The sequence below is a fragment of the Silene latifolia genome, chromosome 11 (assembly GCF_048544455.1).
Source record: "Silene latifolia isolate original U9 population chromosome 11, ASM4854445v1, whole genome shotgun sequence".
In the NCBI taxonomy this organism is placed as follows: Eukaryota; Viridiplantae; Streptophyta; class Magnoliopsida; order Caryophyllales; family Caryophyllaceae; genus Silene; species Silene latifolia.
In genome coordinates, this window is record NC_133536.1 from 134,907,527 (window position 1) to 134,932,619 (window position 25,093).

The following is a 25,093-nucleotide window of genomic DNA, read 5'->3' on the forward strand; positions in this document are numbered from 1 at the left end:
GAACGGGAGCTGGATGGGCGTGAGACACTGGAACAGATGACCTAGTGGCTAGTTCATCATCTAGAAGACTTCACCTTTATTTACGTCAGTTTTCTGTAATTTAATTTAAAAGGAGAATTTGTAATAATTAAGTTAAAATGTTAAATAAATTGCCTTGGAGTTTAATTTGTTATTCACTACCTCGGGAAACCGAGATGGTAACACCGTCATTTATCTGAGGAGTCCTAGTTCAGGCCCTTAAATAAACGGGGGTGTTACATATACTCTGTCTCAAATAAATACTATCCCAGTTTCAAATCAAACCATACAAATAAATCGTTCCAGTTCCATATAAGCGCATAAAAGCCATTAATTTACGACAAAGTCGAAATTCATTAATAGTCAACATCCACATAGGTCCGAGGGTACCAATATCAAATAAGTTTTCTTTACTCTTTTATTTCATCTTTTATTTATTTTCTTTATTTTATTGTCTTATTTGTATAATTGTATATAGACTAACCTCGTAACTTGTCCTTGTAAATACTTGTATAAAATTTATTATTTCTAACTTTCTTTTCTTCGTCTTATTATCGTCAAAAATATAATATTACAAATAAATAGTAGAGGCTGTCAGTTTGATGGGCGGTCCGGGTGCCTAACACCTTCCCTGACCGTACCTTTACCCCCGAATCCGCAATCTTTGGTTCAGACCGGAGTGACGGATCAGTCCCCATACCAGGGATCAAAAGGGACATTTTTCCGTTAAAATTATTTTTGTATGTTTTTTATAAAACCTACAGGCGACTCCACATTACTTATATTTTAAAATGGAGATTTTGTTAGGGATCTCACAATAGTACATGATTAAAAATACAGTCTGTCTCATTGAAGACGACCACTATCCGTCACAAGCTGAAGACGGATATTGGCCCTCTCACAAAATGCAAATGAGAGGGCAAGTGAGGGTATTCATGTCACCCCACTTGCACTGTCCATTTGCATTTTGTGAGAGGGACACTATCCGTCTTCAGCTTGTGACGGATAGTGACCGTCTTCAATGAGAATTTGTGTTAAAAATAATACAAATACAATCTAAAACATAAAGAATTCAACTAAATACTCTAAACGCCTAGCAGCAACATCATCTCAGCCAACCACAAGCCTAGCAGTAGCACCATAACACCATCGCAGCCGACCACCTAGTAGTAATCCTGCATTCAACACACAAATAATGGAAAATAAGCTCTGACATATATTGCCGGTGTTTGTCAACTGCAAAAACAATGACCACACAAAAAATACATCCTCGATCCATTGGCTTAGCATGAGTATAGTCCCTCGAGCCTTTTTATTTGTTTCACTACCTCATTGCTAGTTATACATCACTTGGTCGGTTACAACCCTCCGATTGGGCCATAAAAAGCATATTATAAAGACAGTGGATAGACACATTCATTGGCTTTGCAAGAGTACATGCCTTGGGCCTTAATATATGTTTTCTCTCCTGATATATACATACCAGCCTACTAACGGTAGCCACATTCGTTCAAAGGATGAGTAATGTGTCTAATTTATATATAACTTTACTCCCTATTTTAGTTCGGTTTTATTTGATTATTGCATTTTTATTAGTGTATTTGTGAGCTAATTTCGTATTCTAGGTGTTTTGCTTGTACTCATTGCATTTTGTAGGGAATGAAGTATTCGGTAGCTTTTTCCCGTCAAATTAGCAAGCGAAGTTCACGGGGCTAATGGAAACAAGACTTGACCATAGAAGGGCATTTTGGGAAGAAATAGAAATTCCGAGCATGGAAATCCCGAGCATGAAGCTAAGAAACCAACTTTGATTGGTGGACAAATAAAGAAATAAAGCCTATGAAGTTAAAGAAGCAAAGTTTAGGATCCCCTTTTGTGCAATAAGTCGGGGGAATTAAGAGGCATTAAGACGGGTCTTTTGATTCACACGTCCCCGATCGGGGTGGGGTGTCCTCGATCAGGGTGACCCTCATTTATGTCTTTTACGTTTCAACGTCTAAGTCCTATATAAGGGGTGTTGAATCCGTCATTTAGGACACACTTCTTACACCTTAACACACAAATAATCTCTGTTTTCAGAATAATTCATATTTCCTTTAAGCTTTCCTTGTTATTCTAAACAATTTATTTAAGCATTTTCAAGTTATAATATAAGTTTATTTGCAAGTTATTCTGATTTCATTTGTGTTCTCCTTATTCAAGTTCCATTTCCTTTGTTACGGTAGTAACACCCTTATACACCAAGGTGCCTTACCAGGACCACCCTAGTACATGAAGATGCTACCATCTCGGTTACTCGAGCTATAGTAATCAAACGAGACCATCAAGAAACGTACTTTAAGTATAAAGTTTAATGTGCGTACATCAGAACCAAAACTGAAATGTAAAATACAATGTCTCAAACTTAAAACCAACTAAAGTACAACTGTCTCAACAAAACACAACGGAAGACTAAAGACTCTGACATGTGATGACTTCATCCCCAGCTATATCCCGCGTGTACTCCAAAGAAATACCTGCTACTCAACTGCTCACCATCTCCGAATAGATCACCACAGTTTTCGAAACATTTAAACGGGGCTAGTTACTCAATAAACAAGATAAGCCAATAACAACATCCAATTACACAATCTCATTCCTCTAACTCCATCTCATCACCAATCACTTGACTACACACTAAAGTGTGTAGCCATGCCAGAATATCCATCGCAACAGATATTCCACACCGCCAGTGGGGACCGTAGCCGTATCACCTAAGCCTCGCTCAACACCATAAAGCGAATAACCCATGTCCGTAAATGTGCACATACCCCTTGTGACGGGAACCACAAGGTATAATACCTCGCATTTATAAAGACTGAGACTTAACTGAGTAGACGGTTCACTCGGCCGAGTGAAGCCCCACTCGGTCGAGTGAAGGACCGAGTACCATTTGGCAGTAAGCTGGAAGCCTAGAAAAATAGTCACTCGACCGAGTGACCATCCACTCGACCGAGTGGAGCCCCCACTCGATCCTGTGGACCGACCACTCGACCGAGTGCCGGTTGAGTACAGCTTACACGGGAAGTTTGTTTGGTGAGATGTCGCTTTCGTGCCTTATCTCTTCATATTTTCCACCTAAAACCCTTCCCAAACACTATTCCCACCACTCTCTAAATTCCCTAACATCTCTCTAAAATATCCACCAACAAATCCTCTAAAAAACCCTAGCATCCAAGTGAGGAATCCTTGCCTCCTTGTTCATCCATCTTGTTTGTAAGTCGATTTATACTCCACTTCCTCTAATCTTATCTTAGTAATATTAATTATCCTAGTATACTACCTCATAATTAAGTAGGTTATGAGAATTAAGAGGAGTAATTAAAGAGTTTAATTAGTAGATTTATTATAATGGTCTATAGTAATGATTGTAATAATTAATGTGTGTAGGAAGCTTCATTGAGGAGCATTTCTAGTGAGTAGCTTGTGGATTTGTGAAGATAAGCTTGAGGTAGGGTTTTCCCTACTTAGCTATGATGATATGGGTGTTTAATTGTGCATTTATTATCATTAATTATATTTATCTCATGATAGTTACATTATAGCATGTTTTGGTAAATATGGTTTATCATATAAGATGACTTTATGGTAATTAGGTGAGGATAAGTATGGTGAATTGTCACAAGGATGATTACATTTCATTATAACATGTTAAAGAGAAATTAAATGAGAAGAAATGAATTAGTGAAGAATTGAGCATGATTATACTTGTCGTGTTAATATGGTTGCATAGTTGTGTTGGTTGGACTTGTTTGTTTTGTTCATGGTTTGGTTGACAATGGAGGATGTTGGAGGATTATTGGTTACGATTTTGGAGACAGAAGGCGGTTGGGAAACCGTCTTCCGCTCAAGTCACCCTTGGAGCTTCCCACTCCAAGGGAGATGTGCACATTTAGTACTTGGTGATGCGTGTCTTTTATATGATATTTTACACCTCATTTTACACGCATTTCAGAGCTCATTTATGTAGTTTATGCTACTATTCTCCCTATTTTTGTCTACTTTCGTATTTTTGTACATTATTGCAGAAATGTGAAGAATCGAGCGGAAATCGAGCCGAATCCGTCCCCGAGTACCTTACATTGCATTTGACGTGAAGTATTTACACAAGAAACGAACTTGGTGCACGTTTCGAGGCCTGAAAGACAATTTTATGAAGAATTAGAAGCGGACTATCAGCTAAAGTGGTCGATCGACTGGCCTTCATGGTCGATCGACCAACGCACGACTTACAGGAGCTACTGTTCAGCATAGTTCAGTCGATCGACCGGCTGCTATGGTCGATCGACCATACCGTTAATTCTGACGTGAATTAATAGAACGAGATTTCCAAAGCCCATTGTATATTAGGTTTAGGAATAAGTGTTACGCGATATTCTATATAACGTAACCTAGGTTATTCAGTATAATCATCAAATTTTTATCAGAAAACTTTAGGGAAATATTAGGGTTTGCATTTAAGTTTAATTATTCAATACAATCGGTATTATTGCTTTACTTTCTTTCGTACTTTCGGTTTCCTCCTATTCCATTCGGTATTCTTCTGCTCTTATTTCAGTTTTATTACTCTACTTGTTCATAGATATAGAATTGCTAGATTAGTTTCCCGAAGCCGAAATTATCGTTTTATGTTATTTGTTTGTTTAATTATTTCAATCATGAATTCAGTAGTTTTATACCTTAATCTTATTGTTGCTTTCGTCATAGTCATGAGTAGCTAAATACCCTGTGCTAGGATGTAGAGAATCTGTAGAAGTAGGCAGCATTAGAATAGTAGACCTGGAATCGCGCCACGGTCGATCGACCGCACGCACTGGTCGATCGACTGGCCACGTGAGTTTTACCTTCGTTTTAATTAATTTAATTGCTATGTTTGACGAATCGAGTGCACGCGACTAGTTGAATACCTAGGATTTGACCGACCCAGTTAAGATCGAAAGATAGGGAAGGGAAATAGCCTACCTAATTGAGACGACTAGATTAATAAGATCGAAAGATGAGTTAATTTAGCCTTTTTAGTCACTTTTCAGGACGAAAGTTAGTATTAGTGATATTAGGGACCTGTAGCGAGATCGAAAGATGCTACCTGTAAGAATGGACCGAGAGGACTTATTATTTTCCCGTCTCGCGTGTTTGTTTTAGACCTACCTAGTATACTGCCGCCGAAACTATAGTGAACCGACCATCTTAGCACCCTTTTATTATTTGATTTCATCCGTTTATTTAGTTTACATTTTATGTCATTGCCCTTAGCTATAGACCAAATCAAATCAAACCCCCACACTTGTTACTTTAAAGACTAAAATCAGACAACTATTAATTACATCGCCTCCCTGTGGTTCGACCCTGACTGCCACTAGCTATAGTAGTAGTTTGGACTATAAATATTATCTTTGGTGCACACAATGACGGGCATCAAATTTTGGCGCCGTTGCCGGGGAGGCAATTGTTTAAAATTTTTAGTTGTTTCTATTTTAGTCTTTCTCTTAGTTTAAGGGACATCTGTTCCTTAACCTATTCTCATATTCTATTTGTAGTTTCTTCTTATGCGCAGGTCACAGGGTGGTGAATTACTACCGTTCAATCCTGAGATTGAGAAGACGTTCCGTGAGTTGAGACGATCATCTAGACTATTGCCGACAGAGGAAGAGCTGAGTACTCTGTCTAGTTACTACGAGAACGAGCTTTTTGAGGAGGATCCACCTTCGTCACCTGTTTCTATTTCTTCAACTTAGACCGTCACATCTCCAGACATGGCTGAAGAAGCGAGTATAGCCAGTCACTCTGAGCCGACAGCTGAGAATCTCTATAAGGGATTCGCATTACCAGGGACGGACAAAAAATTCGAGCCAAAACCGTCCTATATCAACTTGGTTGAGAGAAACCAATTCGGGGGAGCTGCAAATGAAGATGCAGCTAAGCACATGGAGACATTCATTGATTACTGTTGTTCCATACCCCCACCAACCGGTGTGACCCAGGACCAGGTGAAGGAAACTATGTTTATATTCTCTCTTCGTGATGCTGCAAGGGAGTGGTACCGAGACCTGGATCGAGCTGCTAACGGGATCACTGATTGGAATTCGCTGGCCTTAGCATTCTACAAGAAATATTTCTCTGCCTCGAAGACAAATGCCATTAGAGCTCAGATCACGAGCTTTAAACAGGGTCCGGATGAGAATTTACATGAGGCATGGGTCCGTTTCAAGAAGCTGGTGCGAACTATTCCACACCATGGGTTTGAGAAGTGGAGCCTATGCAATCAATTTTATAATGGGCTTTATGACGATCAGAGGGCTATCCTGGATGCGGCAGCCAATGGCAGATTCTAGGAGAATGTTGGAGAAACTAAAGGGTGGAAAATTATTGATGATTTGGCCACCCATAAACTGAGTATGGAAATTCCAGAGGTAATCAAAGGAGAAGTGCTGAATCCCCTTCTGTAGCTGCATTAGAGGCTCTTACGGCGAGATTTGATAAGTACGAGTTGGGAGGAGCTTCAAAAGGAGGGATCTATCATGTGAATGCTGTTTCAGACGGTCCTTTCGTCTGCAAAAGATGTGGAGGAGAAGGACATGTTTCAGACAACTGCAGCATTCCCTATGAGTCTTGTGCTGCTTTTCAACATTATAGGCAGACAAACACTTACTTTGAGCCGAATGTCCATCCGAACTTGAGGTGGAGTAGCCAAAATGTCCTAAATCCGACTCCACCTCCACAGCAGCAGCAGCAGCAGAGTTATGTGCCCCCTCATAAGCAGCAGCAGCCATATCAAAAGCCTCCGTATGTTCCCCAGCAGCAGCAACAGTCCCAAGGGTCCGAATTTGCCGAGTTGAAGAATTTGTTGCTGAAAGAGTCTCAAGCTAGAGAGGCCGGGATGAAGATGTTGGAGAGCCAAATTGCTCAATTGGCTAGCAAAAGTGCAACTCGAGCTCCGGGCCATTTACCGTCGCAGACGGATCAAAAGGAGACCCTTAATGCCATTACTTTGAGGAGTGGGTCTACCCTTGATGGGCCCGCTATGGTTGAGGATGTCATTGAAAGAGATGAGGCGGAACCAAGTAAGAACAAGGCAGTGACGAATAATAGCAAGAAAAAGACGATCAACAGGTATGTCAGTCGATCGACTGACATACCCAGTTGATCGACCAGTCCGCGAAAAGATACGACTTACATTTCAAAGAGAAGTCGATCGATCGACCGACATGCATGGTCGATCGATCGACGGCTGGCGATGGTGAGTCTTTTCGTCCTCCAATGCCAAATAACTTGAGGGACCACTTGTTTCGGGGTATGACTACTCCGAAAATATTGAGGCAAGACCCAAATGCTGATGGGTCAGTTCCGGTTCCAAAGTATAACCCGATGACGATTAATGGATCATTTTTGAGACGGTCTGAAGAGGGTTCGAGCTTCAACAAGGAGAAGGTAGTGGATTTTCAGCCTAAGTCCACCGATGCCGGTATGAGAGATTTAGAGGAGAGGGCTAAGTTACTTCTTTCAGCCCCCTATCCAGAAAGATTGGTGCCGACGAAGGAACAGGTATCGTTCAACAAATTTGAAAATGTTATTCGTAGGTTAAACGTACAAGTTCCTTTTCTTGAGTTAGTTAATCAAGTGCCTGCTTACATGAAATTTATGAAGCAACTTTTGTCTAAGAAGAAGTCACTTGAAACTGTGCAATCTGTCGCACTAACTGAGAAATCATGTTCTTATTTGGCCCACACTGCACCTCATAAGCTAGAAGACCCAGGTAGTTTTTCAGTCCCATATAGTATTGGCACCTTTTCTATTGAGAAAGCCTTGTGTGACCTAGGAGCCAGTATTAGTGTCACGCCCTTGAGTCTTGCTAGGAAGTTGAAATTGACTAGGTTTGCAGTTACAAACATGACAGTACAGATGGCTGACCGATCTGCGGTCCAGCCTATAGGAGTCTTAGAGGACATTCCTGTGCAAATAGGAAAGTTCTTTTTCCTTGTTGACTTCGTTGTACTAGATATGCCCGAGGATGCCCACATTCCCATCATATTGGGTAGACCATTTCTGCACACTGCTGGTGCAGTTATAGATGTTGGTTCAGGGACTCTGACCTTCAAAGTGGGGAAGCACTCCATTGTCTTTGCCCAGACAGCTAAGAAGAAAGACCTCATGTGGCCCGTCACTTGTAATATGGTTTCTAAAAAGAAATCCTATTTTATGCTATCTGACATGCCTGTCTCTATGCCTGTTTCTGCTATAACACCTCCGCCCCAGATTGGGAGCAAATTGGAGGAAGATTCTTCTGTTTTGGATGTTGCAGGAGCTGGTTTGGGGAAGGAAGAGCCGTATGTTGCTCCAGATGTGAAGGAGCCAATCGTTCAAAGAGGCGGCCTAGGATGTCTTATCTATGGCACTGATGAGGAGCCTGATGAGGAGCCAGTCAAAGTGAGGGAGTCCGACTTGGATTTTGATGAGCCAGAAGAGGTCATTGATTGGGGAGATGCTGAAGCTGTTGATCCGTTGAGTTCTGCGGATGTTGGAGTTGAGAAGAGTGCAGCTGAGAAGATGAGCACTGTAGAAGCTACTTCTTGTAGCCAGAAGCCGAGCAAGTGGGCCATTCCGTGGCCGTTCTTGATCAACTATTAGTTGATTAAGGCTTTTCCATACAACATTTTATTACTTTTTAAGACTATTTATCGTTTTTCGTTGCGCGAGACTTCGCATTTTAATTAGTTTGCTTAGGATTTTATACACTTTAGACTATTGCTTTGGGTTTTGCGCAATTTTGGGCGCGTTATTGTGTGTATTTGCAGGTTCATAGACCTTGATAGCTCAATTTATTGAGCTAATTCGAAGAAATCAGAAAGTTACAAAGAGTCCACGATCAATCGATCGGGACAGTATGGTCGATCGATCGAGCGCTACTGATTCGAAGCTTACATTCTGTTCATCCTGGTCGATCGACTGGGTGCGGTGGTCGATCGACCATGATTCGCTATTGTATCTGTTTTCGATCATTCCCCTGCTGTGTTTGGTCGATTTGCGGAGTTGAGAGAGTCTTTTCTCCACTTTATTCTCTAACTCATTTCTGTTTTCTTCCGTTTCTTTATTTTACACATAATGTTGCGTATCAATAATTGTTTTCGCAGTTTTATGCGCGGTACTTTTGTTTGTTCTTTTCAGGTACTTATTGGTAGCACTGCTGGCTACTGAAACCTCCTAGCTCACGCTGGTTTGGGGAGGTTTCCTTTTGCTGCACTTAAAGTCTTGTGAGTTTCCAAGTTCTTACTTCATGTCTTGTTTAGTTAATTTATCGCAAATTCCCGTTTTCCTTTTATTTCATTATATGATTTTGCACAATGGGGACATTGTGCGATTTGTTTTGGGGAAGGATTTTGCGTTGCATTTCATTTGGTTGCATTCACGTTTACATTTTGTCTTGCATTGTTGTTTAATTTCTCCATATATATACAGAAAATTCAAAAAAATTGAAAAATTGAAAAAATTTCAAAAATTTCAAAAAATGCACGTTTATTTTAGCATATAGGTCGAGTCGGAACGGTAGTATTTCAATGATGACATTGCATTTTCAGCCGTTTATGCCTGAGCCTTGCTAATTGACATGTTATTAGTAGAATCATATATGCATAGTCTACGAGTTTTCGTTAATTCTTGCTGAACTTGAGATTTGATTTAGAATTTTGGCAAACTACATCATATTCTGAGGTTTAGAGCCTATAACTGGTGTCATTCATGACCTTATGAGACATGTTACATAAATATGCATAAATATGAACTTAATCTGCTTAATACCTGTATGCATTCGGTTTGTGGTTTGTTGACACATGTGGAAGAGGTTTCCTTTATTCATTTTGCTCATAAGTTTCACAAAGCCAAAAATAACCTTTTGTCCCGTTACTACATCCTACATTTAGCCTGCCCTTGTCAAGCTAGTAGTTTAGTTTTTGGGATTGTTACTTCATTTTTGGTGGCATATGTTCTTTTGAGATGTTGATGGGAAGATGAAGAAGGAAGGAAAGAAAGAAAAAAATAGAATTGAAAAAAGAAAAAAAGAAAAAAAAAAGAGAGAAAAACAAGTTCGATCTATGGTCGATCGACTGCCCATATTGGTCGATCGACCGAAGCCCGAGAAGAAAAGAAAATCAAATCGCGTAATTCAAAGTCTTTATTAAATGGCGATTTTTGCTCCCATGCTACATTTGTATCTTATGGGGAGTTGATTAATTATGGATATTGTGAGATTTGTGCTCGCTATTAGCACCGTTTCGATTGAAAGTTTGAGCAAGAAGTTGGATGTTGTTATAATTTGGTTCCCTTAGTTACTAGCTTGGCTTTTAACTCTGTTTTTATCCAAATTTATCTTAGCCTCTTCTTACCCATACCTCACATATCCATATTTACCTCGGCATGTGTCATGGTCATCTGTTTGGTTGGAATGCATATGTACGGTTGTAGAGATTATTTTCATATTAGATTGCAGGCATGTTCTTATAGGTCGTAGTTAGGTGAGTGTCACTACAAAATGAATTTTTCCTATCTTTACATTATTCACCTGTGCTTATGTGTGATATGAGCGACCTGTGAGAGTCCGATTTGGTAAGTCTCTATAGTTGACGGTTCAGCAGTTTTTAACGACTTCATAACTCGTTTGCATGATTCATATTGCTAATTGATTGTTAGTTGTTGCATTAAATTGGTTTATGCCATTCGGTTTGCATTTCGCTCTGAGATTGAACTCGTTCCGTTAGGTTTTAGGATCGAGTCTAGTTATTGCTTGGGGACAAGCAAGGGTTTGGTTTGGGGAAGTTTGATGCGTGTCTTTTATATGATGTTTTACACCTCATTTTACACGCATTTCAGAGCTCATTTATGTAGTTTATGCTACTATTCTCCCTATTTCCGTCTACTTTTGTATTTTTGTACATTATTGTAGAAATGTGAAGAATCGAGCGGAAATCGAGCCGAATCCGTCCCCGAGTACCTTGCATTGCATTTGACGTGAAGTATTTACACAAGAAAGGAACTTGGTGCGTGTTTCGAGGCCTGAAAGACAATTTTATGAAGAATTAGAAGCGGACTATCAGCTAAAGCGGTCGATCGACTGGCCTTCATGGTCGATCGACCAACGCACGACTTACAGGAGCTACTGTTCAGCATAGTTCAGTCGATTGACCGGCTGCTATGGTCGATCGACCATACCGTTATTTCTGACGTTAATTAATAGAATGAGATTTCCAAAGCCCATTGTATATTAGGTTTAGGAATAAGTGTTACGCGATATTCTATATAACGTAACCTAGGTTATTCGGTATAATCATCAAGTTTTTATCAGAAAACTTTAGGGAAATATTAGGGTTTGCATTTAAGTTTAATTATTCAATACAATCGGTATTATTGCTTTACTTTCTTTCGTACTTTTGGTTTCCTCCTATTCCATTCGGTATTCTTCTGCTCTTATTTCAGTTTTATTACTCTACTTGCTCATAGATATAGAATTGCTAGATTAGTTTCCCGAAGCCGAAATTATCGTTTTGTGTTATTTGTTTGTTTAATTATTTCAATCATGAATTCAGTAGTTTTATACCTTAATCTTATTGTTGCTTTCGTCGTAGTCATGAGTAGCTAAATACCCTGTGCTAGGATGTAGGGAATTTGTAGAAGTAGGCGGCATTAGAATAGTAGACCTGGAATCGCGCCACGGTCGATCGACCGCACGCCCTGGTCGATCGACTGGCCACGTGAGTTTTACCTTCGTTTTAATTAATTTAATTGCTATGTTTGACGAATCGAGTGCACGCGACTAGTTGAATACCTAGGATTTGACCGACCCAGTTAAGATCGAAAGATAGGGAAGGGAAATAGCCTACCTAATTGAGACGACTAGATTTATAAGATCGAAAGATGAGTTAATTTTGCCTTTTTAGTCACTTTTCAGGACGAAATTTAGTATTAGTGATATTAGGGACCTGTAGCGAGATCGAAAGATGCTACCTGTAAGAATGGACCGAGAGGACTTCTTATTTTCCCGTCTCACGTGTTTGTTTTAGACTTACCTAGTATACTGCCGCCGAAACTATAGTGAACCGACCATCGTAGCACCCTTTTCTTATTTGATTTCATCCGTTTATTTAGTTTACATTTCATTTCATTGCCCTTAGCTATAGACCAAATCAAATCAAACCCCCACACTTGTTACTTTAAAGACTAAAATCAGACAACTATTAATTGCATCGCCTCCCTGTGGTTCGACCCTGACTGCCACTAGCTATAGTAGTAGTTTGGACTATAAATATTATCTTTGGTGCACACAACGACGGGCATCACTTGGGTTATGGAGGGACTCGTGTGGTGAGACACGACGTCTGGCAGGGGACTCGAGTCGCACTCGGGCCCGGTACCACAGACGTGTTCTGAGTACCTTGTGTTGATAGTGGCATCGTGGGCGTGCCCTGGTCACCGGTTTGTTGAGATGTATGTTGGAGAGTGATTCCTATGTATCATCATACTTCGTTGGTTTTTACCTTGCATTGTCATATGAATAGGTAAGATTAGTATTACATGCATTGAACATTTATATCGTTAAGCTAACACTTGAGTTTTGAATTATCTGTGGTGAACCATATGGTGATTTCCGCCCCATATGGGGAGCAGGGTTGACAGGTTAGCATGATATATTCGAGGACTTGGGGAGCGGTCTTCATTAGTCGTCACCACTATTGTTTATCTTAGCTTTTTGACAATTAAACTCCTTATTTCAATTGGGATTTATTATTGGGATGGAATTCGAATCCCCCAAACTTGTAACCATCTTAACTAACTATAACTTATCTATTTATATTGCGTTGAGAACTTCTTTACTTGATTGTTCGCACTACAATCTTGGGAAACCAAGTCTTTTAATGCCTCCATATGTTGGGAATGCCTAGTGGAAAGGGTTCGACCTATAGGGGTGTTATACAATGGGTGAATCAAGGGCGTGAAGCCACTCCCGCAAGCGACTCCACTCAGCCGAGGGCGCATCTCGCGAACCATAGACAACAAACAACCAATCCACAATACTAATGTAAACATGTCAATTCCAGTTAACGATAAAAATAATCATGGCAATCAACAATCATGCCATCTTATATTATTTACGCAGTCAACTGAGTAAGGAAACCATACCTGAGACGGAATCACCAACAATCAATGCATCAGATTAAAAAGGCTCCTCTACGAAATCACCTCCTATAATCAATAATCACATAATCACGAATCTATCACATAATACTCCCAAAACCTCCAAAAAACCCAATTAGGGTTTAACCAACTTTAACTATATGACATAAAACAATCCCTTCATACCATAGTTTGACCGATCTTTGACCCTTACCTTTGTCCGTTGTTAGACCATGGTGAACCGACAATCCTAGCTATCTCTCCTTATATTTTTAGACTTATTTCTTACTCCTTTTTCTCTTTCCTTCACTACTCGTAGTTTAGCAAACAAACAAAACAACTCCCAATTTGTTACTTAGACAGACTTTAGTTAGCAAGTAGAACACTTTTTAGTCTCCCTATGGATACGATCCCGAGTTCCCTAGCTATATTAGTTAGATACCAGTTGGTTATCTTTGGTAGGTATACGATTAGCTTGTCAACATGCTTGATGAGCTGAGTGGTGCCAGGATCTTCTCAAAATTTGATCTCAGGCAGGGATATTGTCAGGTCAGAATCAGGGAAGGTGATGAATGGAAAACTGTATTCAAAGGTCATGAAGCCATGCTTGGAGAAGTGTGAAGTGGTTTATTTTTATGACATCCTTGTTTATAGCAGGACCATAAATGAGCACCAGAGTCACCTTGAAATTATTTTCAAAATTTTGAAAAATCATAAGTTATTTTGCAAATGGAAAAATGCACTTTTATGCCTGAGGAGCTGAAATTCTTCGGATATATAGTTTATGGCAAGGGTATTTTTGTTGGTCAAGATAAAGTAGAGACAATTAAATCTTCTCCAACTCACTACGCCAAATATGGCAATCAATAAGGAGCGTATCACAACGGTTTAATGCATTTAATAACGTCACTTAGATTACTGTTTTCCAAATATTGGCGGAAACCTAGACCGCGATAATGAAAATAACGGTTTCCCACGAAAATCGTTGTTATTATAATGTGACAACGACTACTTAACAAACCGTTATAAAAAACGTTTTAACGGTTTCCAAAAGCTCGTTATAAAATCTCTCTTATGAACGGTTGTTAGACAACCGTTACCAGTTTAAGAAAACGACATTTCAAAAACCGTTACTAAATTAGCACCAGCAACGGTTTGTGGTACCCGTTGTTATGTTATAGATACGAGTTTCTTGTAACCGTTATCATTTTCAATAATGAAAGAACGGTTTTTGAATTCAACCGTTGTCACGATTTGATTAGATTTCTCAGTTTGACCACTGCATGCAAAACTTTATCAGAACTTTAATAAATATTCAATTTGACCAATAATATTCAATTTAACCAAAATAATTCTATAAATATGTCTTCATACTGTTTTACGTCAAAATCTAAATTATCAAACATTTACTCTTTAATTTCTCTCTTAAACAAATATGTCTGGTGTATCGGAGCTACAATCACGTTCTCATTACGCACAACCTTTTACTTGTATTCTCCATAATCTCCCGGTTCGTTATGATGTGAATGAAAATGGTTTAAACCCTAATTTTGGGTGGTTGACGCAAATGCTTCATGACTCCGATTTCACTGCGGTTAAAAAAGTGTACCCTGTGTCTACAAATAAGCAAGGTTTGGTAGGCTTCACTTTTATCGAGTTTGACGAAGCCAACTGCCATGATAGTTTTCGTCAGGCAAGAAAATTAGGGGCTAGATTTGCGGGGAAAGAGGACTTCTATTCAGATGCTAGACAAAAGGGCCCTTATCTATGGGTTGCGACCCATGTTGATCATCATCTACTGACACATTACAGGAGGCATCACATTCCTGCCACCCTGCCTATGTCATGGGAGAAAGAGGTCATTCCACCTGCGCTGCCCGCTGATGATGAAGAGTCGATCTACGACTTGATCTATGCCGAAATTTGGCATGAAGACTATCCTAATACTTCATCAGATTCTAATTAAGTCTTTAATTATTATCTGACAATATGAGTTGTATTTTGATTATGGTGGTTATTTGAATTAAAGTTTAATAATTTATGTTATTTGTTACGTTTTAATTAAGTCCTTACACTCAAATGCAATCCACCAAATAAAATATTATAATGACCAACTTTCTATTTATAATAATAAAAAAGAATGGAAACGGCATAATAAGATCCACTGTGAAAACTGAAAAGTTATTTTAAAGCCGTTGTCATATTTTAAAGCCGCTGTTATAATAAGATCAACAACGGTTATTTTAAAGCCGTTGTCATATTACACCAATTAACAACAGTGTTTCTTAAAACCGTTGTAAAAACAGATCCACTGTGAAAACTGAAAAGTTTGTGATTTTAGTTTACCAATGCATGCCCTATTATTATTGGTTGTTTGACCATTATTCACGTCATGCATGCATGCAAAATTACAACGGTTCTTATAAGAACCGTCTTAGATTATGCAACTCTAAAAATAAATGAAATTTTAAAGGTATTAATAATAGAATGACTGATGGTGAACAAGTCATCCTTGCCGTCGTCGCCGTCATTAATCTTTATAGCTTAAAAAAGGTAATTTTATTTTCATAGCTACTGGCTTATATTGGGTCGTACTTGGATGATTGATGGTGAAATTGGTGATCCCATTTATAATGATGGAATTGTTGAATTTTACAATTTTGTTAGTGAAAATTTTCATCTCCACTCATCAATCCCCTGCCTTTGTAATAGACGTGGTTATATTAGGGTTTTGCCTATCTCAGATGTCAAAATACACTTAGAAAAGAATAGTTTCAGTAGAGATTATAGGCGTTGGATTTTTCATGGAGAGTTAGAGGATGAGGATGGGGAATCTGATGTAGAGGTAAATAATCATACACCTGAAGCTGCTGGTTTAGATATAGGGGATGAGGGATATGATGTCTATGTAAACAATTGTTCACTTACACCTGAAGTTGTTTTAGGTGAGAAGTTTGCTGAAGATGATGGATTCGATGATTTTGAAGCTACCGATGATGGGGAAATAAATGCGGATGATTTAATTGAGAAGTTAAGTCAATCTGAAATGCCTTTATTTACTAGTTGTAAGAAGTATACGAAATTGTCCGCGGTGGTAAAGTTATATAACTTGAAGGGAACAAATGGGTGGAGTGATAAGAGTTTTACGGATCTTCTAGCTTTGCTATGTGACATGCTTCCTGACGGTAATGTTCTTCCGAGTCAGACATATGAGGCTAAAAAAATGATTAGAGAATTGGGCATTGAATATGAGAAAATACATGCTTGTCCCAATGACTGCATATTGTACCGTAAAGATTATGAGAAATTATCATATTGTCCGCGATGCTCTGTATGGCGTTATAAGACTAAGGAAGGGATCCCAGCTAAGGTGTTGTGGTATTTTCCAATAATACCAAGATTCATAAGGATTAATTTGAATGAAGAAGATGCAAGAATGTTGACTTGGCATAATAGTGGAAGGATTGAAGATGGAAAGTTAAGGCACCCAACGGATGGTTAACAGTGGAAAGGGTTTGACGCTAAATATCCTGACTTTGCTAAAGAAGCAAGGAACTATTGCGTCTAGCGCTCTCCACAGATGGAATGAACCCTCATGGATACATGAGTACCCAACACAGTACTTGGCCAGTTGTGTTGGCCATCTATAATTTTCCCCCATGGGTTTGCATGAAAAGGAAGTATCTGATGTTGTCTTTGTTGATATCTGGCCCTCGACAACCTGGAAATGACATAGATGTGTATTTGGAATCACTTCTATATGATCTGAAGATTCTGTGGGAAAGAGGGATACCAGTGTTTGATGGTTACAAGAAGGAAAGTTTCAATCTGAGAGCTATATTATTGTGTACAATAACTGACTTTCCGGCGTACGACGATCTTTCTGGACATACTGTGCATGGGAAAGAGGCTTGCCAATTGTGTGGGGGGAATGTTGAATCAGAATATTTGAAGCATTCTCGCAAGCATGTGTACAGGGGAAATCGTCAATGGTTATGCCCTGATCATCGTTATCGTAAGCTTCAGAAGGCGTTTAATGGGTGTCCTGAGCAACATGGGAGTCCTCAGATTTTGAATGGTCATGAAGTGTATGAGAAAGTGAATGATATTGAGATAAAGTATGGGAAGAAGGGACCTTAGTTGTCTACTCGTGGTTATAAAAAAAACCATATTTTTTTACCAAACTTCCGTACTGGCGTGACCTCCCGGTTAGACATTGCCTAGATTTTATGCACATTGAAAAGAACGTTTGTGATAATATAATCAATACTCTGTTGAATGTTCCGGGTTGGACAAAAGACAACAAGGCAGCTAGGGATGATATTGTTGAGATGGTTATTAGGCCCGAGTTGGCAGCTAAAACAAAAGGAAATCGGACTTTTTTTGCCGCCTGCAGCTCATACTCTTTCAAAAAAGGAGAAAAAAGAGTTTTGCGAATTCTTGCATGGTATTAAGGTGCCACAGGGCTATTCGTCTAATATTTGAAGCCTTGTTTCGTTGCAGGACCTAAAACTTACTGGTTTAAAGTCACATGACTGTCATACATAGATGCGCTAGCTGTGGCCATTCGTTCCATTCTACCTCTGAAGGTTCGACATGTTATAATTAAATTTTGATATTTCTTCAAATCAATCAACAGTAAAGTCATTGATCCCGATGAAGCGGAAACTTTGCAGGACATCCTCATCACCAGTCTTTGTCAGTTTGATATGTATTTTCTTCCCTCATTTTTCACTATCATATTTCATTTAACTGTCCACCTAGTCCGGGAGGTTTTGTATCTCTGACCAGTGTATTTGAGATATCAGTACCCATTCGAACGATTGATGAAAGTTTACAAGGATTACACATCTAATAGGTATCGTCAAGAGGGGTGTATTGTTGAGCGAGCAATTATCGATGCAGCTCCTTGGATGAGTTAATTGGAGCTCCTACGAACCGTCGTAGTGACTGGATGAATGGAAAAAGGTGTAAGGGGTCGTGTTTCCAAGGATATGTCATCTGACATGCAACATAGAGCTCATACATACGTTCTTTTTAACGATGATCATGTCCAGTCTTACAGTATGGAACACCAGAGTTAGCTTAAGGGAAAACACCCTCATAAGAACGAAAGGTGGTATGCAAATGAGCATTATAAGCAATTTAGTGACTGGTTTATGGATACTATTTACGATGATGATAACCCAATTGATGATTGCTCAACAAGCCTACGACATCTCGCTTTCGGTCCTGATGCTCGTGCAACTTTTTATAGCGGGTATGCGATCAATGGGTACACTTTCTACACACGCATTCAAGATAAGGTGAGCACAATGCAAAACAGTGGAGTTTGCGTAGATTCTGAGGTAATATACTTTGCTAGTTCAAAGGATAAAAATCCTATTTTGGGTACAATGCAATATTATGGAGTTATTCAAGAGATATTGGTTTTAGACTACATGGATTTTGAGATACCTCTATTTCGGTGCAAGTAGGTTGACAACAAAAATGGTGTTAGAAACGATGATTTAGGATTCATATTAGTAAATTTTGACAATGTTGGAAACAAGGACGATCCTTTTATATTAGCGTCACAAGCAAAACAAGTGTTTTATGTTACCGATCCTATGGATAATAAGTGGTCAGTTATTCTATCTTACCATCGCCGAATTCCAGATGATGAAGACGTTGAATTTGAAGGACTTGATCACAGTACTATATCGCAATTTGGTAATGATGTTGAAATTGTTGACATTCCAAACATATATACGCGGGATGATCACGATGAAGGTATTTGGGTTAATGAAGAGACTATCAAATCCAAAAAACGTTCCCGGTAGCCGTGAAAATATCGGCAATCCAATCAAGATATCTTACGTCATGTGTAATTATTGTCTTGCTGTTATATATCAAACAAAATGAATTATTAAATACAACGGTTATAACCGTTGTTCAGGACGTGTACAGTTATAACGGTTCAGGTCGTTGTTATTTATATAAAAATAATGCTTTATTTCTTGGCGGTAAAATCAAACAAAATGAAATATAAAATAAAACGGTTATACCTAAACCGTTGTTCTGGACGTGTACAGGTATAACGGTTCAGCCGTTGTTATGTATATATAAATAATGCTTTATTTCATGGCGGGAAAATCAAACAACATGAAAATATTACAAACAACGGTTATTTCTAACCCGTTGTAGATAGTACTTATCAATTAATATTTCAACAAAAACCGTAGTCTGTTTGAAAACAAAATACAACGGTTTTTCTTATACTGTGTTTATTACTTTCCAATAAACAAGGTCTTGCAAGTGTTGTATTATTCATACATATATACTCTGAGCTTCCCCTCCCCCATATAATATCCTCAAACATTGAGCTTCCCCTCAACCACCAGCGTACCCCATCGCCGTCACAGTCATCGTCATCATCGCCATTGCCGCCGGCAGATCAATCCGGATTCTCCTCTTTAAAGAAGTAATAAACCCTCCTCTCTAGAGATTTGTTTGTTATTATAAGTTTGCATTGTTATTATTTGTTTATTAATTTCTGCTCTAGATATGGTCGAAAAGTGAAAAAGAAATGATAGAAATGCCTCAGGCGACGAGTCAGGTGATGTGAATAATTTGCAACACACTGCGGGTCGAATGCGTCACAGGGTTTCCCTAGAAGCAATAAATTCAAAGATACATAATCCTTTACAATGGGATAAAGATACGGGGCTGCCATATGTTGAGAATGCCGGGTATTTTGCAAGTTGGATTGGTTGTTTTGTAAGATAGTATGTGCCTCTCGGTACGCCGCATATCAGTGAACTGAGTAAAATACGGAACACCATGCTAATAAACAGAATAAAGGTATGTATATACAATAATAAATGTTTTAGCTGAAATTAAGTTACTACTTGATATATGTATTAGCCGAAATACTTGTACCAACTATACTCATCATATATGCAGTTAGCTTACGTTGTCCCCGAAAAGTAGGATAAGTACCTAAAAAAAAGACAGGGGAAGTCCTCAAATCTTGGAAGTTAAAGATTGCTGAGAACCACTTGTTCAACAAGGAAACCGGGGAGATGAACAAGAACCCACCAAAAAAGAAGTATCCTTATGTCAGTCAGGACCATTGGGATAGTTATATCGCTTATATGCAGTCTGACAAGTTTAAGGTAACTTAATAATAATAATAAGTAAAGAAGTATACTTAGTTTAGTGTTTGGTCATGCTTACGTTTCTTGATACAATTTATTTGATGAAGGCTATGAGTGAGAGGAACAAGGCGAACATTTCAAAGAAAAAGACCGTCTTTTACGGCTCCCGAGGTCGTTATAGATTGATTAAGAAGAAAATTGTAAGTACATAATTCTTATAGTATTAGGCTATTAGGTGTTTTAGTCGGATGTTATATATGTTCATAGTAATCATACATATTTTGAGAGGATATCAATGTGATGAATGAATTGTAGGCAAAGCTTGGAAAATTCATTCTTAACGACGCTTGGGTGGAAGGTCTCACTCCTAAGAATGGAAAAACGAAAACTGAATATGATAAGGACATCAAACAGAAAATTGTAAGTTTTAATAAATATGTCACTCCTACCACTGGTGGTCGGAGTTATATAATTGTGAGTTGCTTAATGGTTTTATGTGTATGTAGAGGATTTGTGAGAAGGAGGTACATGAAGGAAAATGGAAGCCTGAAGGACGTGATGACATTCTTGCTAGGGCAATCGGTAAAGCAGAGTATCCAGGTCGTGTGAGAGGGGTATCGACGCATGTTGGTATCACTAAGTATTTTGGAAAAATTACTCGAAGTGGTGATGATTCCAAGAAGGTAATCTATAAATACTGTATTTGAACCAATGTAATTAATAACTATATATGCTGACATTAATTTCTACTACACAGCTACAGAAAATAGCCAGGTTGATGGTGAGAATGTTGGAAACTGGGGAAAAGCCATCAGAAAAAAAGTTGGATATGGTTCAAGAAGTCATAAATGAAGCAGAGGAGGAGGAGGGGGAGGAGGAGGAGGAGGAGGAGGAGTGGGAGGAGGAGGAGAAGGCGGAGGAGGAGGAGGCAAGGGAGAAGGTGTGGACACGAGGGCAATCAGTACGTGTTATATGGACAAGTGTTAATGTACAGAAGGAAGCCGAGGAGGACATGGCAAGGGAGAAGGTGTGGACACGAGGGGGGCCACGGGGGCGCTTGGGAAAACAAGCGTTTGCATTTGTGATGTCGCCACCAATTTATTGTGGAAAATTGGAAACCGTTCGAATACTTCGCGTCATGTCAAGACACAAAGTAGTGACATAGACACTAAGAACTCGTTACCCTTAGCATTCTATGTCTAAAATGACTCTCGTGGATGCCAATGAACACGGATGTTCAGAGAGATTTGGAGTAAGGCGTGAGGGTACGTATTAGGAAGCTCTTTTGATCGAACACCTAATCCCGCCCGCCTCGATAGCGGCCTCTACTAATGATTAGGGAAATTATCTATACTTGATATGTTGTCGATTATATGCATGCAATGCAACAAGCAATGTTTTGATCCTAGCATGTGAGAATTAACTAAGTCGGTGAACATGTAATTTAGCACTCATTAGGTCGAAGTAGGGATTTAGATTGATTACATGTGAAAGCAAACAAACGATAATAAAGATACAATAAATAAAATACGATAATTAAAATTACAATGGTTCAATGATTTACGTCGAAAATACATTTAAAACGGATGATTTGAGAAAAGAAAGGGGAAAATAATTAGGGTTAGAAACTAGGTCAAATTAACACGTAATAGTCAATTAACACGTAAACTAACAAACTAGGTCAAAGCAAGAACGGAAGTTCAGAGACAGAAATCACCCCGGAACAGGCGCAACAATGCTGCGTCCCTTGGAAAAGGCGCAGTGGTCACTGCGTCTGTTACTGAGGTGAGTTCTGGCTGTGAACCTGGAACTGCATATTGTTAATGTTCGTTGGTGATTTAATGATCGATTATTGATATTCGACTCAAGTAGAAGTGATTTAACAGATTATTTACATGTGATTTGGTCATAAAAAGGATAAAGAATGGACTGAAACTAATTGTGATTAATCATAAATCATTAATCCAAATTAATAAAAATTAAAACAAACTAAAACAAACTTATTAGGTTTATTCATGATAGACTATTAAGAAAGACTGTGGTAAACAGATGAAAATATACAAAAGGCGAATTCCAGAGACTTGATATGAACAAATCGAATCTCTAAAATCCGGGTTTGATTTTAATGACGAAACCCGCAAATATTGATTATAAGGGATATAAGTCGGATTTAAAGATGACAAATAATTATGAACAATGTGTATTAATTATTAAGTGAATGAAACATGAAGAAAATAAGAGAAAACGGAATAAAAGAGACGAATCAACAAAGAACAAAGGAAGAAGAAGAAAGCGCGTAAAGCTGCTGGCGGCCCTCGGGAAGAGCGCAGCAGATCTTCTGACTCTTGAAGGGGCGCAACAGTTGCTGCGTTTCTTCTCGACGTCTGTCTTCTGTTAATCCGTGAAAAATAGGTTTGATAAAGGGTTTTATAAATCGGTTTTAAGCATATTTTCGACGTAAACCTTACATTAATTTATACAATACAATAAAATACAATAATGAAATATGGGATTTACACCCTCAGACTTACATGTTTGACGAAACGAGATTAACTAAGTTAACGATTAGTGATTGCTCTACTCGAACGTATGATTAAAGTGCCCTCGTAAGAGGATTTAAATTAAATTGATTTGATTAATGAGTGGAGTTGGTCAAATTGGTCGGTCATGCAACGAGACTGGTACTCAGAAGGATCCGAGCTTACGTGGTTGATTGACCAAGCACGTAAACGTCAATAAGCTTAGAGCGCGGTCTTAGAATGCAAAGGGAGAAGAGAAAGGCGGACACTCGCGTGAGAAATATGAGGAACGAAGGTCCCTATTTATACTAATCACACGGAGGAATTATGGTATGACTGAAACTTTCGAAACAAATCTCGAAAAGTGATGTGACTAATTTTAGAGCATATTTAGTCCCCGAATTAGCCTCGTTTCTATGCTTTTTAGTGCATAATTGGGTCATTTACTAGCTTTAGTCTTTCGTTTTACATATTCTTTGAGGTTTTGATCCCTTGGTAGGAAGAGAGTAAGGACCTTGCATTTTCATGGAAAAATGGAGCTAAATTGATCGAATCTAATGACCAAGCATCAAAGGGAAGACAAGACTAGAAGGCCTATGCACATGTTATGTTTGATGAAATGCGAGCCAATGAATCCTTGCATTTTTTACCCATCACTTACCTATTCAATGAGACTTTTAAGACATCAACCAACTCGAGTCTCATTAGACCATGCATATAGTTGAGTAGGGAGGATTAAGTCGACTTGTAGGTGTTGTACAATCTAATCGATTCGGATCCGGGACCCAAACCTTCCTAGGATTGTAAGATATAAACAACCTCGATCCTATCACAACAATAATTGCTTGCTTATAATTTGAGAATATGTTTGTATGATCAATTCCCATGTATCCCCTATGAACCCATGACACCCTAGTGCTTTTAATCAATTGTTTACATCTCACTTTAATCATCTTGCTTGCTTATTTACATTGTTATTTATTTTAGTGATCTCTTATCTAAACCCAAATTGTGACACCCTTAGACACAACCATTTGCAATCGAAAATCCTACATCAATACCCGTCCCTTGGGACCCGACCTTTACTTACCTCTTTACTAATAGTAGAGTAGTTTGTGAAGTTATAAATATTGTTTTGGTCTAGGTAACGTTTGACGACGAGTAACAAAACCGACGAACAAAAAATGGCGCCGTTGCCGGGGACGGTGCTAACTTGATTTGATTTTCTTTGATTATTTTTAGTTGTGTCTTTCTCTACCTTGGGGAAGTAAAACTCCTCAAGGTTTGTTCTAATTGTTTTCAAGTTGTTTGATATTTTGCATGTCTAGGAGATCACAAGGTAACTTGTTACCCATTGATCTTGAAATTGAAAGGACTTTGACCTACAACAGAAGACTTGCTAGAAATACTTTGAGAGGTATTGGTGAGATTGTGGATAATCAACCAAACAATATTGATTTCATCAACCCTTTTGCAAGAGAAGGAGAGGAGAACCCAACAAATAACCCACCACAAAATCAACCCACAATGCCTAAATTTTCATCACATTCCGTACCAACCGAGGAGAACCTACCAAATGGTACTCCCACACCACAACATTTGACCGGTAATTTCATTGCAAAATCCGCATTTATCCAATTAGTCGAAAGAAGCCAATTTTGGGGGATGCCTAGTGAAGACCCTCATTCTCATATGGAGACTTTTTGTGACTATTGTGATGCGATTTCTCAAACCGGAGTTACTCAAGACCAAATTCGATGGGTCTTATTTCCTTTTTCTTTGATTGGTACCGCGAAACAATGGTTAAAGAGCCTTGATAAGGCTACTCTTGGTATTGACTCTTGGAAGAAATTGGCACTTGCTTTCTACAAAAAATTCTATCCTCCGGAAAAGACTAACATGCTAAGAGCCCAACTCACGGGCTTCAAACAAAGGGACAAAGAATCTTTGTATGAAGCTTGAGAGCGATTCAAAGGAACTTGTCGCTCATGTCCTCATCATGGAGTTAGCGAGTGGTTCTTGGTACAACAATTTTGGAATGGTCTTTATGAAGACTCCCGAAACATTCTCAACATGGGATCAAATGGTATGTTTACCGAAATTGATGATAATCAAATATGGAACAAGATTGAGGAAATGGCGGTCCATAACTCACAATATAGTAGACCTCAGAAGGCTACTAGAGGAGGAAAGCACGAAGTGGACTCTATTACTCAATTG

General features: G+C 38.8%; 1 non-coding gene across 1 annotated transcript; it reads right to left on the minus strand.

Moving 5' to 3' along the window:
- Nucleotides 1–24,772: 24,772 nt before the first annotated feature.
- On the minus strand, nucleotides 24,773–24,879 carry LOC141615771 (small nucleolar RNA R71). Its single transcript, XR_012530172.1, has one exon. It is a non-coding gene; the product is annotated as a small nucleolar RNA R71 (small nucleolar RNA).
- Between the last annotated feature and the right edge of the window lie 214 nt (nucleotides 24,880–25,093).